Source organism: Myodes glareolus, chromosome 13 (genome assembly GCF_982192425.1).
Source record: "Myodes glareolus chromosome 13, mMyoGla1.1, whole genome shotgun sequence".
Lineage (NCBI taxonomy): Eukaryota > Metazoa > Chordata > Mammalia > Rodentia > Cricetidae > Myodes > Myodes glareolus.
In genome coordinates, this window is record NC_142038.1 from 57,060,430 (window position 1) to 57,081,077 (window position 20,648).

Below are 20,648 nucleotides of genomic sequence, written 5' to 3' on the forward strand. Positions count from 1 at the left end.
CACGTTGATTTTTTTATGTTGCTATAAATGAGAGCTTACTACTCGTAATAGATCACTAAAGTATATTTTACATCCTGACACAGACTGTCATCCTTAGGTGCTTGTTTCAGTTTAATGACAATCTCCAAATTTCATTAAGACCAGACCTTTTAACTACTGTGGTCCTTGGGATGATTTCCATGCTTCTCCCCATGTCCTACCAAAAAAGCTTTTGTGAAAATTTTTAAATGAGTAGACTGAGTCACTCAACATCTCTGAGTGCTATATCAGTTGCTCCACACTAGTAAGTGGCGACCCTCAAACACTTTCCCTTTGTCTGAATCTAAATCACAATCCTGTAAAACCAGCACTCAGGAGGAGATCACAGTTCAAAGCCCTATCGCAAAACATAAGCAATCTCTCCACATGTTTGTTTTTCATGAAACTTTCAAGATATTATATAAAAATTCAGTTGATAACTACCCCTCCCAATCCTAAACTCTAAACTCTGTTAAAAATGACTTCGTGTCAACTCTATTTTCTAGTTTTTGTGAAAGTAAAGCTGTGCTTCCAAAATTCTCATGCTGAATGAAAGTACTGACACAAAGGTGGATAAACTGGGTCATGAGAGTAGACTGTTCATGAAGGAGATGAGAATTTGTATATGTAAGAACCCAGAAGAGGCCATAGAACTTGGTACTCTTGTTATGAGAAGAGAACTGATAGATTTCAGCCTGGAAAATAACCCACCCCTCACCCTGACCCTGGTGACATCCTGTCTCCAGCATCCATAGCTGTGATGGTTAAGACAGCAGTTAGCAGTAATTTGGAATTAAGATGCCAGAACACCCTATTGCTTCCTTGTTCAGAGCACACCAGAAGATAAAGAAGGAGGAGGTGAGATAGCACTTGAAAAACAGTTGCATTTATATGTTTATTAATAATTCCAATAGTTTAGTGAAATAATTCTTTTCAGAAAGATTTTATTCTATTTTTATTTCATTGTATGGATGGGAGAAGATGCTGCCATGGTTAGAAGAGAATCAAAGATCCCTGGAAGTTGCAGTTATAAGTGGTTGTTATCCACCCTATGTGGGTGGTGGGAACAAAAGTGTGGCCACTGGAAGAGCAGCTAGGGCTCTTGTCTCCTTATTGTTACAAAACAATAGTAATTGTGATACTGGATATACGATTTATTTGATGAATACCTAAAATTTTAGGAAGCTAGAGAAGTATGCTTTTCAAAAGCATGATGTCTTTATTGGCTATGCCAAATTGGCAACCAAATCTATCTATAATCGGTATTATACACATACTTTAGTAAGTAGACAGATTACCAAAATAAAAAATGAATGAATAATGAGGATTAGCTCTGGTCACACTATATACAGGTATGTCAGTCAATGAGAGATCACAGGTAGGTCTTGGGCGAGTATAAGGGAGTAGGTAATGTCTTAGTAACGGCAACGCTATGGCTTTTACTAATACTGTAGCACAACACATGTTTGATGGCTGTGCTAAGGATGGCAGCCTATGAGAGTACAGTGTACACGGCATGTAGTATTTGATCATGATAAAAGAAGACTGTAATTGACTTAGATATTTACTATGCTATATTTTTATTATTATCCCAGTGTAATAATGCTCCTAAAAATTTTCATTGTAAAAAGTATGGTATGTTGTACCAGGAGCAGTCTCATATAACTTGTGTTTTCTATGTCTAACAATGAAGAATCATTTCTATGAAATTAATTTAATTTCACTTCGTTGAGTTCATTGCGGTCTCAGTAATTGTATTATAGAAACACACAAAATGTGTAATACACTATATAACAGTACATAAACATTTCTCTTTATCTCTATATAAAGATATACAAATAGACATAGATATACAGATATATGTAGAGAGATTAGATAGAGCTAAATAGGTAGAAAGAGATCTTTTTGAAGGATGTGGACACTCTATATATGGTCAGATTTAAGGGTTTCAAGTGATAGATTATACCCTGAAGATCTATGTAACTCTGGTCTATAATGTTTTCACAATGACAAAATTCATCTTGCACCACATTTCTAAGAACATATTCACCTTATAGACATGCAACTGTAACTTTTTATTGCTGTTGTTTCATTTCCTTCCCTGTGAAATTGCACTCAGACAAGGCAAGGTTCTATTTTGGAGTTTATTTTCTTTCCAGCATCATGTCTGGCTTGTGGCAGATGCTCAATAAATATCTGCTGAAACTGTTAATAGATGTCAGGTGCAATAATAAATATGCATGCTGTTCTGCAGTGGAAAATACAAAGATAAATTAATTTTGGCTCCCAGCCACTTACATAAGATGAGAATGCAAATATATTCATATTAATAAACACAGGGATTTCAATGATACCTAGAAGTTTGAAACAGTTGTAACTGAAGATCAAGGAGGACTACACGAATGACTTAATTCTTGAAGTAAGGCAATGAGAAAAGGAGATAGCTTTTAGGGAAAGGGTCGAGCATTAAGAAGTTACGTGAAGGAATATATCTTAAACAGGAACCACTGATTGTTGTAGAAACAATGTTCTTCAAAGAAAAAATACTTTTGGTTGCCATTATTCAAGGATGCTACAACTGCAAATTTGTCTACATGATTAAATGTATTTGCAGTCCTACAATAAACACTGATGTCGAGTGGAAAAACATGAAGACCGGATTGTATATTCTCAGTGGAAGCTAAACTGTGAATCTTCTCTTTTCATCTTTCATTTTGCAAACAAACCTTTTTTTGTGTTCTATTTGATACTGTATATTTGCAATTTTGTGCTCTATGTTGATGATTCAAAGTTAAAAACAAATTTCCTATGGGGTTCTTAAGAACTCAAAGCATCCTAGGACTCCTCTACAGGAAGAAAGATTGCTTAATGTCAGAGAATGACCTTGCCCCAGGAAGGTCTCTGTCTCTCTGTCTCTCCATCTCTTTGCCTCCCTCTCTGTCTTCCTCCCCCCCTGCCTGTCTGCCTCTCTCTCTTGCTCTCTCTCTCTCTCTCTCTCTCTTGCTCTCTGTCTCTTACACACACAAACACCTCTAACACCATAGCCTGTAGACATTGTTTATCTCATATATTTGATATTACATTGAATTACTTTTAATAAATTATTTTGGAGAATTTTATACACTTGTAAGCTGTATGCTATTTACATTATTTCCACTCCTCCTTCTTCCTCCAACTCCTCCCCATTAAACTTCTTTTTGGATTCATGACGTCTTCCTCTATAATTATTATTACAATGGTGTCTCTCTCTTTTGAAATAGAGATTTACACCTTAGAAGCAGCTCAACTTCTTAACTTTGAAGACTATCTCTGTGCAGACACACCCTCTGATTGATGGGGTGTTGGGAGGAAAAGGGAAGAAAGACAGGATGATTTCATGAATTCACTCTGGGATTCAAATCACATAAATGACCCTGCCAGCCTCCTTCTGCATAAAATTTGGTGTTTCGGAGGATTATTCTGTAGGTGTAATTTTTTCACTGCTTTCCAAACCTTTCTCCAATTATGGGCTCAACCTCTTAACCTATTGAACTTGCAAACTTGCCATCTTTTGGCCACTTCAGCCTTCTCATATAAGGAAGAGTAGAAATTAAAAGTATTGTTTTTAAAATGTTGAATTTATTGTATTTCTTATGAAAAAAACAAGACTTTAATTTAGTTTTCTCCAATGGGATGCCCTGAGGTTATTTGGTTTACTATTCAGCCCACTATTTTAAATATTAACAATTAATAAACAAAGGGATTTGTAAATTCTCACTCTCACCCACCAAGAAGCCATTACTCAAAAGATAAGCAATTTAACATCAATAATTTTTCTTTTGCGTGTCAATGTCTGCCACTATTCTTGGATATTTAGTGAACACTAGAAGGCAAGGCTCATATCTTATGCTGAAGGGCATGTGCTGGAAAAGCAAATGCATGTGTAACAATAGCAAATAATAAAATAAGAAGTACCAACAGACACAGCAGCATTCCTCATGAATTCTAAGTGTTCCACACAGACGCTGAATAGGTAAGGCTTATGACTTATGTATAATACTCACCTGAAATACACATTTGCCTTTCATGGTTGTAATCATCTCATCCGTAGAACATGCAAATTCCTGGTTCAAATAAAATGGAAAAGGGGAGGATCTTTTTCTTGTTCAGCTGAGATTGTTTCTGATTATGAAAAGAGAGCTATAAACAACAGAAAAATTCACTTTTAAAGGCATTTTATTTTTACCTTTGTTGGTCTTTGTGAAAGATTTTATTAAATGTCTTTAGAGAAAAACACCAATCCTCCAGGTGCAGTTGCCACAACTTTATTCTTAGTTGTTTTACAGAGTGCAGATTTCCTTTTTAAAAAAATGTTTTTATTGAGCTATATATTTTTCTCCCCTCCCTTCTTCTCCCCTCCCCTCCTACCCTCTCCCATGATCCCCATGCTCCCAATTGATTAAGGAGATCTTGTCTTTCTCTACTTCCATTGTAGATTAGAGTCTAATTGTGTGTGTGCCTCTTAGGGTCCTCTTTGTTGTCTAGGTTCTCTGGGATTTTAAGTTGTAAGCTGGTTTCTTTGTTTCATCTCTAAAAGCCAAAGTGCAGGTTTCCCTACGGAATTTTCACATTTAATTTTTGTTGACTCTTCCCACCATCTTTGAACCCATTTTCCTGCTGTCCTCTTTGGACCTCTTTGGTACTTTGTACTTTGATCCGCTGTCATCTTTACTGCTTCTTCCAAACCCAGTCTCTTCACACCCCCTCTTGTTTCTTTGTCCTTTATATTAATGCCGACAGGGCCATGTATGTTAGAGCCTGAGATCTACAAATGAGAGAAGAGTTACCTCCCATGTTTCCAGCTCCACAGGAAAATTCTCAAGTTATGACTTGTCTGTTCAATCAAGGTGGGAAAGATTATTCTTTAGAAGGCGTTCCTTCCACAGGAAAAACTTTTATTTTGTGCAGTAAAAAGAATTTCCAGAAATTCTGGAGTTGACTGTTATTATGAGTAAGGAGATGCATTCAAAACATAGAGTAGGGCAGTGGTGGCGCACGCCTTTAATCCCAGCACTTGGTAGGCAGAGGCAGGCAGATCTCTGTGAGTCTGAGACTAGCCTGGTCTACAGAGTGAGTTTCAGGACAGGCCCCAAAGCTAAAGAGAAACCCTGTCTTGAAAAACCAAAAAATAACAAAATAAAAAAATTCCCCACCCACAACTTGTCTATTCTTCACTCTGGAAGTCTAATATAAAACAACCCTGCTACAACTTTAGTCTGGAGTGTACTTGCTATTCAATTATTTTGAATAGAATTAATCTCTTTAGTTATTAGATTTCAAAGTAGATTTCAAGTGCCTTCAGAAAGCTCTGGAAAGATATCTTGGGTTTAGTCAGCAGGTTCAGGGACATTCTTTCCTTTCCCCCTGTGCTACAATGACTGCTCTATTCTCTCTCCTTTTCTCATGAGAGTAATAGATTTAAGAGAGTGTAATTGTCTGTCCCAGTATGGGCTTGAATAACCTATGCACTGAGGATGACTTTAAACTCCCAGAAATACCCCTGCCTCAGTCCCCAGGTGCTGGAATTATAAGTGTGTACTCTCACACCAGACAGTTCTCTTTAGATATATGTAGTTTTCCTCATCTTGTGATTTTTTTCACCTTGTGATTTTTATAACTACTGGTTAATTTCTACTGTGACCCTGTACAAGAGGGTATTTCCTTGCTCAATAGTACTGTGATAATAAAAAAAAATCTTAGCATGTTTAGTTGTTTATAATTTAAGCTAAAAGTAATTTGCAGCTATATAAATAAATGGAAAGAAAATGTCTGGCGGTAACATTAAGCCCAGGCTGTTTTGATCTTTGATAGTACTTGGTTGTATAGGTGCTTCATGTGACCTGACTATGTTTTTTTCGGTTTTTTTTCAAGACAAGGTTTCTCTGGAGATTCGGAGCCACCAGCACCCAACAGGGTGGGAGAATTTTTAAATTGGAACTAATTTTATAAACATAAAAGGTCTTGGTCAGCCTTCAAAACAATATTCATTTCAGTGTCTAGATAATTTGGGGAGGACAAACAGTTTAGACAATTAGTGGGATGACAGAGGGTCTCTGTCTCATTAAGTCATAGTCTGAAAGAATTTATTAACCATAATTTTGTCTATGCCATATTAGCAAAAATGACTCTTAGAGATTTACCTCATCATAGTGTCTAATTTTCTCAACCATCTCTCATTTTCAAAAACTTGAGACTTGTAAACTTCATCCTTATGGACTAGGAAGAAACCATTTTTTCTTCTTTTTTAAAACTTCTTTATTGAATCCTTAGGGGTTTCACATCATACACCCTAATTCTGTTCACCTCTTGGTCCCCCCATACTCCTCCATCCCTGTTGCACCCTCTAAAAATAAAACAAAGTAATCAAGCAAGCAAACAAAAGCAAGAACAACAGCAATAACAAAAACCCCTGATAAACTAAAACAGAACAAAAACCCACACCCAAAACTCTGCTTCTTCTCTCCTAACCCTCCATCACCTCTTCATCCATCCTGATGGAACTGGAGGCTTTGGTGTATCATATGGTATACCCTTTGTTCCCATCAGCTTGACTGGCAACTGTTCATTGCAATGAGTCATTGTTCTGGTTCAAGGTCTCTGGTTTTTTTGTACACCATCCTCACTGGGTCCTCACCAGAGCTCTTCTGGGGTGTTCTGTGTCTTGGGGAACTTGCAGGTATCGTCTTTAGGACCAGTCCTTTCACAGACTTTTATCCCTAAATAGGATAGATGCTAGGGTTGGTCAATCCAAGTACCAGTTGTGGGCCTGGGTGTTAGCCAGGCAGGTCAGATCAACCCACTGGGGCCACTCACCTCCGGTGAGGTGGCAAGTCAGCTCCCCTACATGCATGTTCTCAGGGTAAGTTCATGCTTGCATGTAGTAAGTATGGCCCTCTCTACCCAGTGCTGGGGCAACTCTCTTGCTATAGTGGTCAATCAGAGGCAAGGGCAAGTCCTCTGATTTCATCTCACATGATTCTTTAGGCCTCCTGAGATGACACTGACCACAGATATCAACACAGACCCAAGCTGAAGCTGGACTATGGATTGAAACATGGCCTTAGGAAGCAGCTTAGACCCCGATGACATCCTTGCCTTGAATGGAAAGAATGGCCACCCAGTAGGAATGGTTCCGACAGCAATGTGATCACCAGACAGCACCAAGGCCTCAGGTTGCCATTCCAACCCTGAATCTCTACATGACCTCACATCATTCTCCCAGTTGTGGTAGAACAATGGACCTCAACATGGTTATTAGTAGCAGCTGGGTCTAGACAACACCACTGCCCCCATCGGCAGGATGGCCCTAAGACAATAACTTGGCCCTTGATCATTGAGTCTGTACGGCCTTCAATGGCAACAGAAGCATGACATCAGTACAGACCCCGGTTGCAGTGGGGTCACAGACATGACCCTTAGCTGCAGCTCCAGCCCAGACATTGTCATGTCATTGAGTGGTAGCACAGGCCACTCAGATATGGCTGTGTCCTGGTCCTCCAATACCAACCTGAACTCAAGTGGCTGGCTTGACTCCAGGCTTCTTCATGGCCCTTGAGGGTAACCTGAGCCACGTGAGTCAACCTGGACCCTGGCTGTAACAGGGCCACAGACCCAGACATGACCTCTGCAGCAGCCTAGGCTGGGATGACACCCTGGCTCTGGTAGTATTGCAGGCCACCCATATCTGTACGGCCCCTGCTGAGGTGTGGAACATCTTTTTTTCTTAATAATGGATCTAGTATATAACCTGACTCACTCACACACAGTTTCCCTTGTTGGTTTATTACTCATGGAAGGTTTCACACTGTTCTACAAGATGATTTTTTTTAAAAAGGTAAAAACAGTATCTTTTATTTACATATAGAAACGAAGGTGTGTTAATAATTACCTTCTGCTCATTAAGCATTGAAAGTACTGGAATCCAACAACTGTCCTAACTATATGCAAAGCACAAATATAAATTCAAGCATGATCTTGGTAAGTCAATTGCATTTATTTATAAGAATTATTTGTCATTGCAAATTATAGCTGTAAAACATTAAAATAGGTCAAAGTCAATAGGAAACTAATATCATATAATCTTGGAGAGTATCTCTAGGGAGAGTATAGTTCTCCTCTAAAGCATGTTTCCCCTTGCACTGCCTTTACAGTCAATTTTGCACTCATCAGAGTTCTTACACAGACCCTGCCTCCAAATCCTTCAATCATTGTTTGCTGTCCTTCCTCTTTTGTGTGGCTTGATTTGTGTTTTTCTCCAAAATTTTGAATTTAAACCCTCAGCTACCAGTCATCTCATAATGTAACCTTATTTGTAAACTGTTTGAAAAATGAGCAGTCTTGCATTGTTAAGAAGCATACAAAAGGCCAGAATGTCAATTTCAGTGTGACTGCTGTCCTTAGAAAAGAGGGGGGATTTGAACTCAGTCAACCACAGAGAGAATATCACATACGAGTGATATCACGTAAACCAAGAAACACACAGGTCATAGGAAAATGACCAGAAACAAAATCAACGCAAAAATATATTCTTTATCATAGTTCTCTGAAGGAATTAACCTTGTTGGCCTTGATCTTGGACCTTAAGGCACAACATGAGTGGTATTTCGTAGACCTATCCCAGATGACTAATTGTCCCCCCTCATGTCATGGTTCCATCATACCATCTGCTCTCAAGGAATTCACATTGTTTTCTCTGTCCAGAACACAACTTCCACCCAGAGCAGTTGAACACTGAAAGGATGAGCTTCTGTAAGTCAGTGTACTGCTTCCTACACTTATCATAGCTTTTTACAAATGGGTCTGGTTATTTGTTGAAGTGATGAATTACAAAATATTATAAGCAACAAGCTATCAAACACAGAAGCATTGCTATGGAGGGATATATAGAGTCAGATTTCCGCAAGTCACTGGTCACATTATCTTCATTAACCAATGTATAATTTCACTATCTGCATGTTTGTGTTTAAAGGCAACTTGTTTGATACATGTTTTCAATTAAGAAGTGCTGAACTATTAGGAAACAGCACTATAATTCTTGCCCGAAGGAAGGCCATCTAACACAAGCATTTCCTCAGTAAGGCATATGTCAACCTTCTTATACTTATAAGCACCTAATAGTACAGCATTGAAGTGCAACACTTGGAAGGCATTTCAAACAGGGAAAATCTAACAAAAGTCACAAATGGGGAAAAACGGTCTATAGGAAAGTCATTTATTTAGCATATAATATCTGAAGGAAGAAGACAGGGAACTGTTTTGTTTGGCATCGTTGGCAATGTACATTTTGGGCACTGTAATATTCATTTTGGTATTGTTCTAGTTTACTTTTAGTTACTGTGGTAAACACCACAACCAAAACTACCATAAGGATTTACTTTATCTTACAAGTTCCAGACTGTCTTCATGGAATGTATAGGAAAGAACTCAAGGCATAGCCTTAAGCAGAAACCGTAGAGAAATGCTGTACTGGGTTGTTCGCACATTATAATCCAAGGCATAAGAACCACATGCTTTGACTTAATCCAGCAATACCCACTTTCTAGTACTAGGTTGTGTTGTAGTTTGATTTTTGGTGCCGTGATAACACTCTGTTCAAAGCTAACTTGGGAAGTAAAGGGTTTATTTCAGCTTACAGATTAACATCATCATCAAATGAAGCCAACACAGGAACTGAAGCAGAGGCCACGGGAGAATGTTGCTTACTAACATTCTTTGCTGCATCCCTAGGTACCACTGTTAGACAGTTCAGGCCTACTGTTCCTGGGACGGCATTCTCCAGAGTGGACTGGGGCTTACCTGTGTTGGTTTAAATGAGAATGTCCCCCATGAACTCATATATTTAATACTTAGTGCTCATTTGTTGGAATTGTTTAGGAAGGATTAAGAGGTATGGCCTCACTGGAGAATGTTTCACTTGGTGGGGGAGAGAGGAGGGTTGACTTTGAGCTTTCAAAACCCAATGCCATTCCCAGTTAGTTTTCTCTCTGCCTGGTGTTTGTGGATCAGACGTGTGTGTGAAGGGCGGTCATCACTTTTCTAAAGCTACCTGTCATTTATGGTCATCTCTCTAAGAACAAGGCACTGTGGAGGAGAAAGGGCATTATGCAGTGTTAAAGTTTCTACTCTAGACCTCATTCTGCTCCCCACCTCCTCCGTCCCATCTTATCTTCATCTCTCAAACTTTTCAGAATCAGGCAGACTGCTTGATAAAGAATAACACAGGGCACAGGGGAGTCTTTCCTGTTTATATTCCTTTTCTGTCCATCCTGCCTCTTTCTTGTAAGTTTATTCTTGCTAAATGAGCAGCAAGAACTCCAAACTTAATGCTTCTCGGAATCAACAGTAAAGAGTTCTGTGTTGCTGACAGTGTTTGGAGTTTTTACCTCTTTGGGAATACATCCTTTTTCACAATGCTGATGCGTGGTTTTTTAGGCTGTGTTAGTTCTGTAAAGTTAGTTCTGAATGTTTTCGTAATATTCCCCTGGTAGTTAGAAGCGGGAAAAGATTTATTTTAAAGGGAAGAAAAATAGATCATTATTTCAGCCCCAGAGTCATAAGTTAAGAAAGAAAACTTGGAATGTGTTAATACAATACTCTCAACTCAAACTCGAAACCACCCCAGGCTCTGCCCAGATCATTTCAGTTACAGAAGGGAGTTGCTACTGCAGTCATAGTTGTATTGTTTTCTAAAAGGAGAAAAGGCGATTTAGTATTTAGACTCTATTATTCAAATATTTTCTACTCTGGAATTTGGAAATAAATGCTTATGTATATCAAGTTTCTTCTAATTTTTGAATCATTTAAGTGTAAATAATGAATTTCATTTCTGTGGTGTTTCATATACCCCTTTTTATTGATGCATAGTTAATATGTCTTAGAATGTAAACAATTTTGCCTTTTAAAAATCATAGAGTTCTAACACACAAAATATACTTAAAAGGTTCACTGATTTGCATGTTCCATAAGAGTGTTCTTATCAAACTATGTCCAACATGGTTTTCCCATGGAACATTAAAGCATCTGTGTGTATGTATTTTCTCATGGTACCATAAAAATATAGTGTTACCAACAAGATCATCCTCAAACAACTACATATTCGAGAATACATTTTAAAGCAGTGGTTCTCTACCTTCTTAATGCTGTGACTCTTTGATATATATAGTTCCTCATGTTGTGGAGACCCTCAATTATAAAATTATCTCGTTGCTACTTCATAACAGTAATTTTGCTGTTCTTATGAATCATAATGTAAATATCTGATATGTGATACCAATGGGGTCATGACCCACAGGTTGAGAACCACTGTTTTTAAGGTTTTATTACTGTTTCAAATTAAAATTGAATATTCACATTTCAATGGGAAAATCAGACATACCTGTCAAGAAACATTCACCACTAAATGGAGTAACTGTGGAGCTCTTAAAGCTAAAGCAAGGTCTCTACAGAGCCGAGAGACATAAAATGTGAGATTAAGAGTGCAAATATGAACTAGGAACGCGAAGTCCCTACTTTCAATGTAAAAACACATGTACTTAACATGTTTTCACAGTGTGCTGGAAAGTCCAGAATGTGAACACTGCCTATTTTTCCACCTTTACCAAACAGACAAAAATACTAGTGTGAATATGTTTGGAAACAATCTTTTGAAATAAAGATGAAGGACAAGAGCTCTAACCTAAGAAAAGAAGTAAGAAGATAGGTTCTTTTTCTCCTTTGCAGCTCAGGTACATACTGTGTCGGAATGACAATACAGACCAGGAAGTGCATGACTAATCATCTTCTTCAAAGGAAATAGATGGTCCTTGATGTCCATCACCCTGGGAAGGCAACAGTACCAACGACAGAAATTTGGGAAAAGCTAGCAAAAATATACAAAACCACACCAGATGGCATCTTTGTATTTGGATTCAGAACCCACTTTGGTGGTGGCAAAACAACTGGCTTTGGCATGATCTATGAGTCTCTAGATTATGCAAAGAAGAATGAGTCCAAACACAGACTGGCAAGATGTGGCCTTTATGAGAAGAAAAGGACTCCTTGAAAACAGCGAAAGGAAGACAAGAACAGGATGGAGAAGGTCAGAGGGCCCTCAAAGGCCAGTAAACATCAGTGTTGGCAAAAAGCCAAAGGAGTAGATCTGTGGTGACTTGATCTACCGTGTCATGCAGACAATTTCCTGGAGAACAAATAAAGTAAAAGCTTGAAAGAAAGAAAAAGTAGGGAGATAGAAGGAGCCCATCAGGTGGTATGTACATACGTAACCCCCCCCCCCCCGTTTCTCCATTACACATAAACTTGGACTCCTTGTTAGAAGAGACTGAGGGTCAAGGATGTTGCAGCCCTTTGTCTTCAGAACCAAGGACACATTAAACATAACTTTTCTCACCAAGAACTAAGGAAACTACAACCTAAATGAGGAAAGAAACGAGATAAGAACATTGCCACGAATAAATGTATAAAAGCTTGACAAAGCAGCTGCCACCAAATGCTTCGATGATGAGTTCTCTTGAAATAAATAGAAACATGGAAAACCCCAGCAAAGAAGGAAGCATTCAAAAGAAATCAATGGAACAAAATATTAGAAATAAAAGACATGATAACAGGCATGAAAACTTAATACATGGATTGAGAAGCAGCAAAAAGAATCTGTGTCTGAGGGCAGGTCAACAGAGTATGCCTTACTTGACCGAAGAGAAATGTACTGAAAAGATTTGAGTACCAGAGACCTGGGATAATTTCTAAGGCCTTAGAATTTCCTAAAGACAAGAGAGTAAAGAGTTATTCAGAGAAATAGGGACTGGCAAGTCCTTAAAGTTGGTGAAAGATGTAAGTAATGTAGTTTAAAAATCCGCACCTATCCCACATAAGTAGGTCTGCAACATTGCCTCCCGCATGCCTCCTCTCATGACTAGAGCTAAAAGGGCGACTAGCTTCTGAGTTACAGAGCACACTAAGGTGTGCTCTCCTGTGTTACCTGAAACCCTGTTTATGAAATAAATTTTATAAGCCAGCATCAGTGAGAGTTAGTTGGCCTGGCCCTTTGCTGAAGAACTCAGAGAGAATCGAACAGTCTTCTCACTCCCCAGGCTAGAAACCTCCTTAAACTCTCAGTCTCTGCAGCATGAAATTCAAGTTGAACGGTGAAAAGTTTGTACATCCCAATAAACCTCTCTGCTGACTTAATAATCCAAATCAGATCAAACCAAACCGAATTTGGAAAAGTACAGGCTTAATGGATGCCTACGCTTCTGGGTGGCCTTCCAGCTTCCCAGGGATGGAGATGGAGAAGGGAGACTGGAAATCCATGTGTTTGGTCTCTTGGGGGGCAGTTTGAATAGCCTGTGGGAGTGGTCTTGAGCATCTCTGGAGAGGGGTCATCATTTGCTGGGCTTTCTTGAAGGTGGAGTCTGGACAGAGGCAACTCCCAGGGGAGGGGTCTGGGATGGAACTTTCCATTCAAACATTCCAGACTCTTTGGGTATATGGATGCCAGGGGCTGGGGTGAAGCCTTAACCCAAACATTCCAGACTCTTTGGGTATAAGGATGTTAGGGGCTGAGGTGAGGCTTCCAACCAATCAAATGAAAATTCCTACTTTAAAGAGTGAGAGAATACATTATTCATAACTTGAAAGTTGAAACAGCAAAATCTTCTGTAAAATTTTAAAGATAAGGAAACTTTCTATTCATTACCAATATGTCTCAATAATTTATTCATGATTTTTTCTGAAGCTGACCTGTATTTATTCTTAGCATGTGAGAAACTGGTTTCATCAGCACCATTAAAATAGTCTGCTTTCACATTCCACCTGACTGTAACCAAATGGAAAGTTGGTTGAATGCCCATTTTACAGAGCTGAGCAGTCTATTAGAATTGTGTGTGTTGTAGCCCTAGCACTTGGGAAGCTGAAGCAGGAGAATCCTGAGCTCTAGGATAGCATTGGTTAAGAAATAAGTACACCCACACCATTTTTAGTCTGAAAATAGTAACAATAACAGCAACAACAAAAGGAAGAAACCCTTACTGTCCATTGATGCAACTGAATTTTCCTTCCTGCTTCCTGTTTCCTTTAGTTTTTCATGACATTTTTACTAGGATACTCATTCACTGCCGGCTATCTGCTGATGTCATCTGTCTCTGCTTTATGTTGACCTTGACCTGTTGTGCTCAGTATCGTCAAGATAAATTTCTCTACAGAGGTGTGTGTCTTTCTATTTGCCTTTTCCTTCTTGTGTAATGCATCATATACTAACTCATCTACAATCTACGAATGCACAACTGCTGGGAGCCTGTCATGCCTAGCATGCAATCTACATTCTAGGAGATCCATGCTTTCCCGAGTGCTCTCCCTTTAAGTGTGTGTACCCTGTGAGCCACCTTCCTGGACTGTGGCTAATCACTTTGGAGAAGCCTGACCAGAACAGAAGCTATCTCATTGGGACGAAGGGCTGGAATTTAAATTGACCAATCTGTGGCTGGAACTGAAAAAAAAAAAAGTAAATCGATGAGAATGCCTTTCTGTGGAATGAAATACATGTGTCAAAAGAAGTCAAGATAAATAAAGAAACAAACACTTGCTCATGCCGGAGGGTTGTGAGAGGTACATATGTATATTATGAGGAGCTACGGATTTATATTAAATCTTGGTACCCTGTTGGGGACCTGCTTCAGCAGCGGGAGTTGAGGTCCCAAAAGAGGATGTATGGAGTCAGTGGGGAGGGGGAAGGAGCCACACTATCCAAGGGTAAATCAGGATGGCTGCCAGTTGTCTTTAATTGAGAAAAGATTACACCTTTTATTCAGTATAGTTGCTCAGAGGATTAAACAGGAGACAAGGGACTTGTGATCTGGGGTTTGACTTGAGACCAAGAGTTGAGGTAGCTACCTTGACAATAGGCACCAGTTCCTCTTACTAGAGATAAAAAGAATGGTTGCTTTATCACAAGCAGGAACTTTCCTCAAGCTCCCTAGGGAAATGAAGACCCTTATCCAAATGCCTGACCTTGGGAATACTCCAGTTTCTTAGTCTTACTGTGTGGGCCTATTCCCCTCATAATTCTCCCAAAAGGGAAGGCCCTGATATCTTACTCTTTTCCCATTATACTGTATCATTCTGATTTCTCTGTATTTATTAACTGAACCCTTTCCTTTCATGGCCTCAGGCTCTGGATCTGGATTGTAGGCATTTCATCCTTGGGATCAGGTGTGTCTAGTAAATCTCTAAAACTCCTGACCTTGGTGTAATTAGGAGGGCACAATGGAATTCCTGGTTCCTCGGTAGTGGGGATTTTCTCCCCAAAGAATTATTTTGTTAAGAAAGGCTAACATTGTACACAACTTTATCCTTTACCAAATCCCACACAAAGTTTCCCAAACAGAAAGGCATTGATATTGAGAATCATTAAAAATGAAAAAAAAAAAAAACGTGCTGGAGAAGTGTGGTCTTCAGTGTTGAAATGCTGGAACTTTGTCACAAACCCATGGTCACCATGTGGTCCATGCCAGTACACAGTTCTACTCCTCTGTCACTCCTTTGGACAGAAATGATGGAAATTTTTCCATTCTTCAACTGGGAACCATTAGAAGAGGAAGAATAACTGGACTCAAGAATCTTTCATCTCCAGGTATGGAGGGAGTTATGACAACACAGAATGCTGGCTTTTATTTTCATTTTATTTTTACAAAAACACTTTCTTTTCTCCTTTAGAGGAAACTGTCATAAAATACTTTTTTCAGTTAATGCGTGAGAAAGGCCTAAAGAGAATGGAAAGGCTCTTGTGGAACACCTGCAATGCTATCATCTAGGATGGCCAAACTTGTGAGCAGATGCCACCCAAACCCAGGACAGCCTTGGACAGGGTTTAGCAGCCCAAGGCAGCTAGTGGCTCTTCCTCACAATGACCCCAGTTCAGAAAGAAGGGTGACTATAAACACGTTTTGTTTTTTTGTTTTTGTTTTGCCTCAAAAGTCATGGAAGAATGCATTTTGGAGTTGTTTCTAACAAGCCAGAATGAGAAAAACACAGGTAGGCTTAGCTATAAATAGTTCCCAGTTGCTTGTAGCATCTCTCTTCTTCCATTATAATGACAGGCCATGCCATCACCACATTTTGATTTACATGAAGGATTTTCCTCAAATCACATGAGAAAGAATATATATTTTGTATTTAGACATAAAACCTAGGAGGGGAATGGAAGAAAAATCAATATTTGGTAATAGAACTCTTGGGTTCATTATTAAATAAAACTGGAAGAAATGTCATAAAACTACATCACTGGATTGTAAGCCTTCTGATGAAAAATGTCTAAAGCCATCAAGGCTTCCTGCAGCATATCCTCCTCTGAAGACTTCCTGAAACAACAGCCTGTGTTTTCCTTAAAGTTTTCCAAGAAAAGTCTACTGGTCCTAGCAATGATGGCATTTAAGTTATTCTTTGTAAAATCTAAACATGGTCACCAAAATTTTCTTCCTTAAATCTTTAAATGTCAGTATGGAGGTATGAATGCCATAGCTATTATGAGTCATAGCACCTAATTTTATTGTATTTTGATTACTTCAAAAAGAAACCTGTACCCAGTATCAGTTACTCATCTTTTCCTTCCCTTGTTCTCTAAAAATCATAAAAATAGATTTATCTGTTGTGGGTTTTTAATACTTTGTGAATCAGGTGATATGGACTGACTTAGTTCATATGGGCTGCTACAAAATGTAAACAGTGTATTTACCTTATAAACAAAAGAAGTCAATGTCTCATTGCTCTAAAGGCTGAGAAGCCCAAGATCAAGGCACTAGCTGATTTGGTCCCTGAGCCTCCTCTCTCCCGAAAGGTAAGGTTTGCCGGGCGGTGGTGGCCCACACCTTTAATCCCAGGACTAGGGAGGCAAAGACAGGAGGATCTCTGTGAGTTCGAGGCCAGTCTGGTCTACAAGAGCTAGTTCCGGGACAGACTCCGAAGCTACAGAGAAACCCTGTCTCAAAAAAAAAAAAAAAAAGTAACCAAATGGCAAGGTTTGATGCTGTGTCTCTACAGGGTGAAAAGGACAGAAGTCTTGAGGTCCTCTTTTTTAAGGGCACTAATCTCACTCATGAACACGAACCAGTCACCTTGCAGGGACCTGACCACTGAAACTCATCCCAGTGTGGGGTAGGATTTCAAGTGATAAATTTGGATGGTGTTCTAACTTGCTTCCTATTGCTGTGATAAACAATACTAAGACAGAAATTAGAGGGGAAAGGGTTGGGTTGGAGGTTCCAGTCTGTCATCAAGACAGCTCAGGATAGGAAACTAGGAGCAGGGAAGGAAGCAGAGGCTATGGAGAGGTGCCACTTACTGCCTTGCTTCCCATGTCTTGCTCAGCCTGGTTTCTTATAGCACCCAGGACCACCAGCCCAGGGTGGCCCCACCTGCAATGGGATGTCCCCTCCAACATCAATCACCAATCAAAAAATTGCCCCTATAGACTTGAGGACAGCACTATCTGATGGAGGAGTTAAATAGATGTGGTTTCTTCCTCCTAGACAGTTCTAGTTAGTGTTAAATTGACAAAACTAACCAACTCAGGTGGGGAGGCAATTCGAATTCAGAACCATTCTTCATGTCAAACTTCTTATGATAAATATAGTTCAATTAGTGCCATACATATCAGTATTCAACTGCTTCTGGGGATGAAATGATATCCCTGCTTGAGCTTATTACATTTGTTTATTCACTCAACACAGTTGGCATTTGAGTTGCCTGCTTGCTGGCTACTGGAAATAGGCTGTTATGACCAATGGCATGCAAGACTTAGTGCGCATATGTGTTTTTAGTTCTTTGGGGAATATTCCCAGGACTGGAATTGCTGAGCAATATGGTAAATGTATACTTAACTTTTGGGGAACCGTGTATCTGACTATACCAGTTTACATTCCATGTGATGATTAGGTTTTTTTTTTTTTTTTAAAAATCTTTTTAACTTTTGTTGATTCTTTGTGGATTGCACACCATACATTCTGATCCCACTTATCTCCTGATCCCCTCTTATTTGTCCTCTGTCCCTTTGCGACCATCTCCCAAAACAAAACTTGAAAGGAAAACCAGAACCAATCCAAATCAAACCAAGATATACCAAACAAATTAAAAAAAGGAGAATTTTGTCATAGAAGCTGCAGTGTGGACCACTGAGTCACACAGTTTTCCCTTTAGTCCATTCATCTTTAACTTGCTAGCATTCATCGCCACCAGCCTTTGGTCTGGCTCAAAGCCTCAGTCTCTGTCACACCACCAATAATGGGCTCTCACTGGGGCGTGCCTCTTGGATATCCTGTTGTCCTGCTTTGGGCTTTAGAAGTTTCACAAGCTCCAACAATTCATAAATGAGGTGAATGTTGGGGGTGCTAGGACGCCTGTCTTCCATCATGGCCGCAGGTGGTAGTGTGGGCCACTTAGATGTCACAGCCCCCTAGGAAGTGCTGCCCTGGGCCTACGGGCCTCAGGCTACAGCCCTCAGGTGACGACGGTTAGTTTTTTTAATTCTCAATTTGCCACAATCTGAGAAGAGAATCTCAGTGGAGGAATTGTTTAGCTGACTGTCCTGCAAATATTTCTGTAAGGGATTATTACCTTGATTGTTGATTAATGCCGGAAAACCCAGGGCAAAACACCGCTTCATTATCTGAGTTTTTGATTGTGTGAGAGTAAGGAAAGCTCACTGAGCACTAAAAGATCTGGCAAGCAAGCAAGCAAGCAAGCAAGCAAGCAAGCAAGCAAGCAAGCAAGGATCCCTGCGTTTTTTCTCTCTGCTCCTGACTGTAATGGACTGTAACTTGAAACTGTAATCCAAATAACCATTTTCTTTCTTTCTTTCTTTCTTTCTTTCTTTCTTTCTTTCTTTCTTTCTTTCTTTCTTTCTTTCTTTCTTTCTTTCCCTCCCTCCCTTCCTCCCTCCCTCCCTTTCTTTCTCTCTTTCTCCTCCCCTTTTCCCTTCCTCTCGTTCTCTCTCTCTTTCTCCCATCCCTCCTTTCCTCCCTCTTTCTTTCTTTTTTTCCATTTCTTTTTTTTTTTGAGACAGGGTTTAATTATGTAGCTTTAGAGCCTGTCCTGTCACTCACTCTGTGGCCTTGAACTCACAGAGAACCACCTGCCTCTGCTTCCCAAGTATTGGGATTAGGGGCATTTGCCACCATTGCCCAGCTAACCTTCACTTTCTTATGTGACTTCTTGTCCTCAGAGTGTTTCTCACAGCAGAAGGGAGAAGCCTAGAACACATGGTGAAGGACGCTTCACTGTTTGAGAACCACTCACTGATATTTCAAAAAAGAAAAAGAGCTGTACTGCTTTGTGTTCCTGGCCCCCATATGAGGTTCCAGACTGCCCCATCTGATACGATTTCGTGTTTTCTTTGTAGACATAGTAGTAGCTGTACTACGGTTTTTCATTTCCATGGAGACTAATAAAATTGAGTGTTCTTTTATATGTTCCTTTGTTACTTGTATATGAATCCCACTATTTATATATAAAGAAATGTCTATTCACATACTTCCCTGATTTTCAAAATGGTTTTTAAACGCAGAGTTTAACCACCATTGATGTATTCTTGAATCAAAAGAGATGATTTGCAAATGTTTTCTCTGATTCCAAGTTTTGCCATTTCCCTTCCTTGATAGTGTCGGTTAAAACACAAGTTTTAAATTTTGATGAAATTTATTTTATTTCTCCCTTTTCCCTGACACTAGTGGCGTGTCTAAGAAAATGTTGCCTGGCTCAAGGCCACAAAAATTTTACTCCCAGAATAAATTCATTCTCTAGGAGATTCACTTCTAGCTCCGACTCTGGTCTGCAGTCTATTTTGAGTTACATTTTTCTTTGGGTGAGATATCAATTCAACATCGTTCCTTTGCCTGATAATATCAAGGTGTTCCAGTATCATTCGCTGAAAATATTACTCTTCTCAGAATGTGCTGGCACCTTGGCTGGAAATCAGGTAACCATAAGAACCAACGTGGATTTCTACAATCCCAGACCTATTACTTTGATGGGCATGGTCACTCTAATGCCAGTACCACACTGATGTAGCACACCGTCTTGGTGCTGGCTGCTTTGTAATATTCCTTCCTTGAGATGATTTCTCCCTATATCAGGGAGACTAGTTACTTGGCATGTGCCAGCATTATAGATTTGCCAAACACAGTGTTTAACATTTATTTATTTTTGTGTGTACATGCTCATGTAATATCGGTATGTTTACAAGGTCCACGCATACACGTGGAGTCATCATTGGGTATGCTCCTTAATCCGATCTCCATCTTGTTGTGTGAGACAGGCTTTCTTACTGAATTTAGGGCTCACTGATTCAGCTACACTAGATAGCCGGAAAGTTCTAGAGTGTCTTCTGTTTCTACCTCCTCAGTTCTGGGATTCCAGGGCCTTATAGCCATGACTATGTACACGAGTACTGGGATTCTGAACTCAGTTATTGATGTTTGCACAAGTGCTAATGGGACAACCATAGTCCTAACTTCCTTTTTATAATTAATGAATTCGTGATAGTGAGGTATGAGCTCAGACTGGTCATTCGCATCCTAGGAAGGAGCCCTACACTGAGTTAGACCCCC

General features: G+C 39.5%; 1 pseudogene; it reads left to right on the forward strand.

The window, feature by feature from the left end:
• The first annotated feature begins 11,797 nt into the window (after positions 1 to 11,797).
• On the forward strand, positions 11,798 to 12,191 carry LOC125405726 (small ribosomal subunit protein eS24 pseudogene; annotated as a pseudogene).
• The last annotated feature ends 8,457 nt before the right edge of the window (positions 12,192 to 20,648 follow it).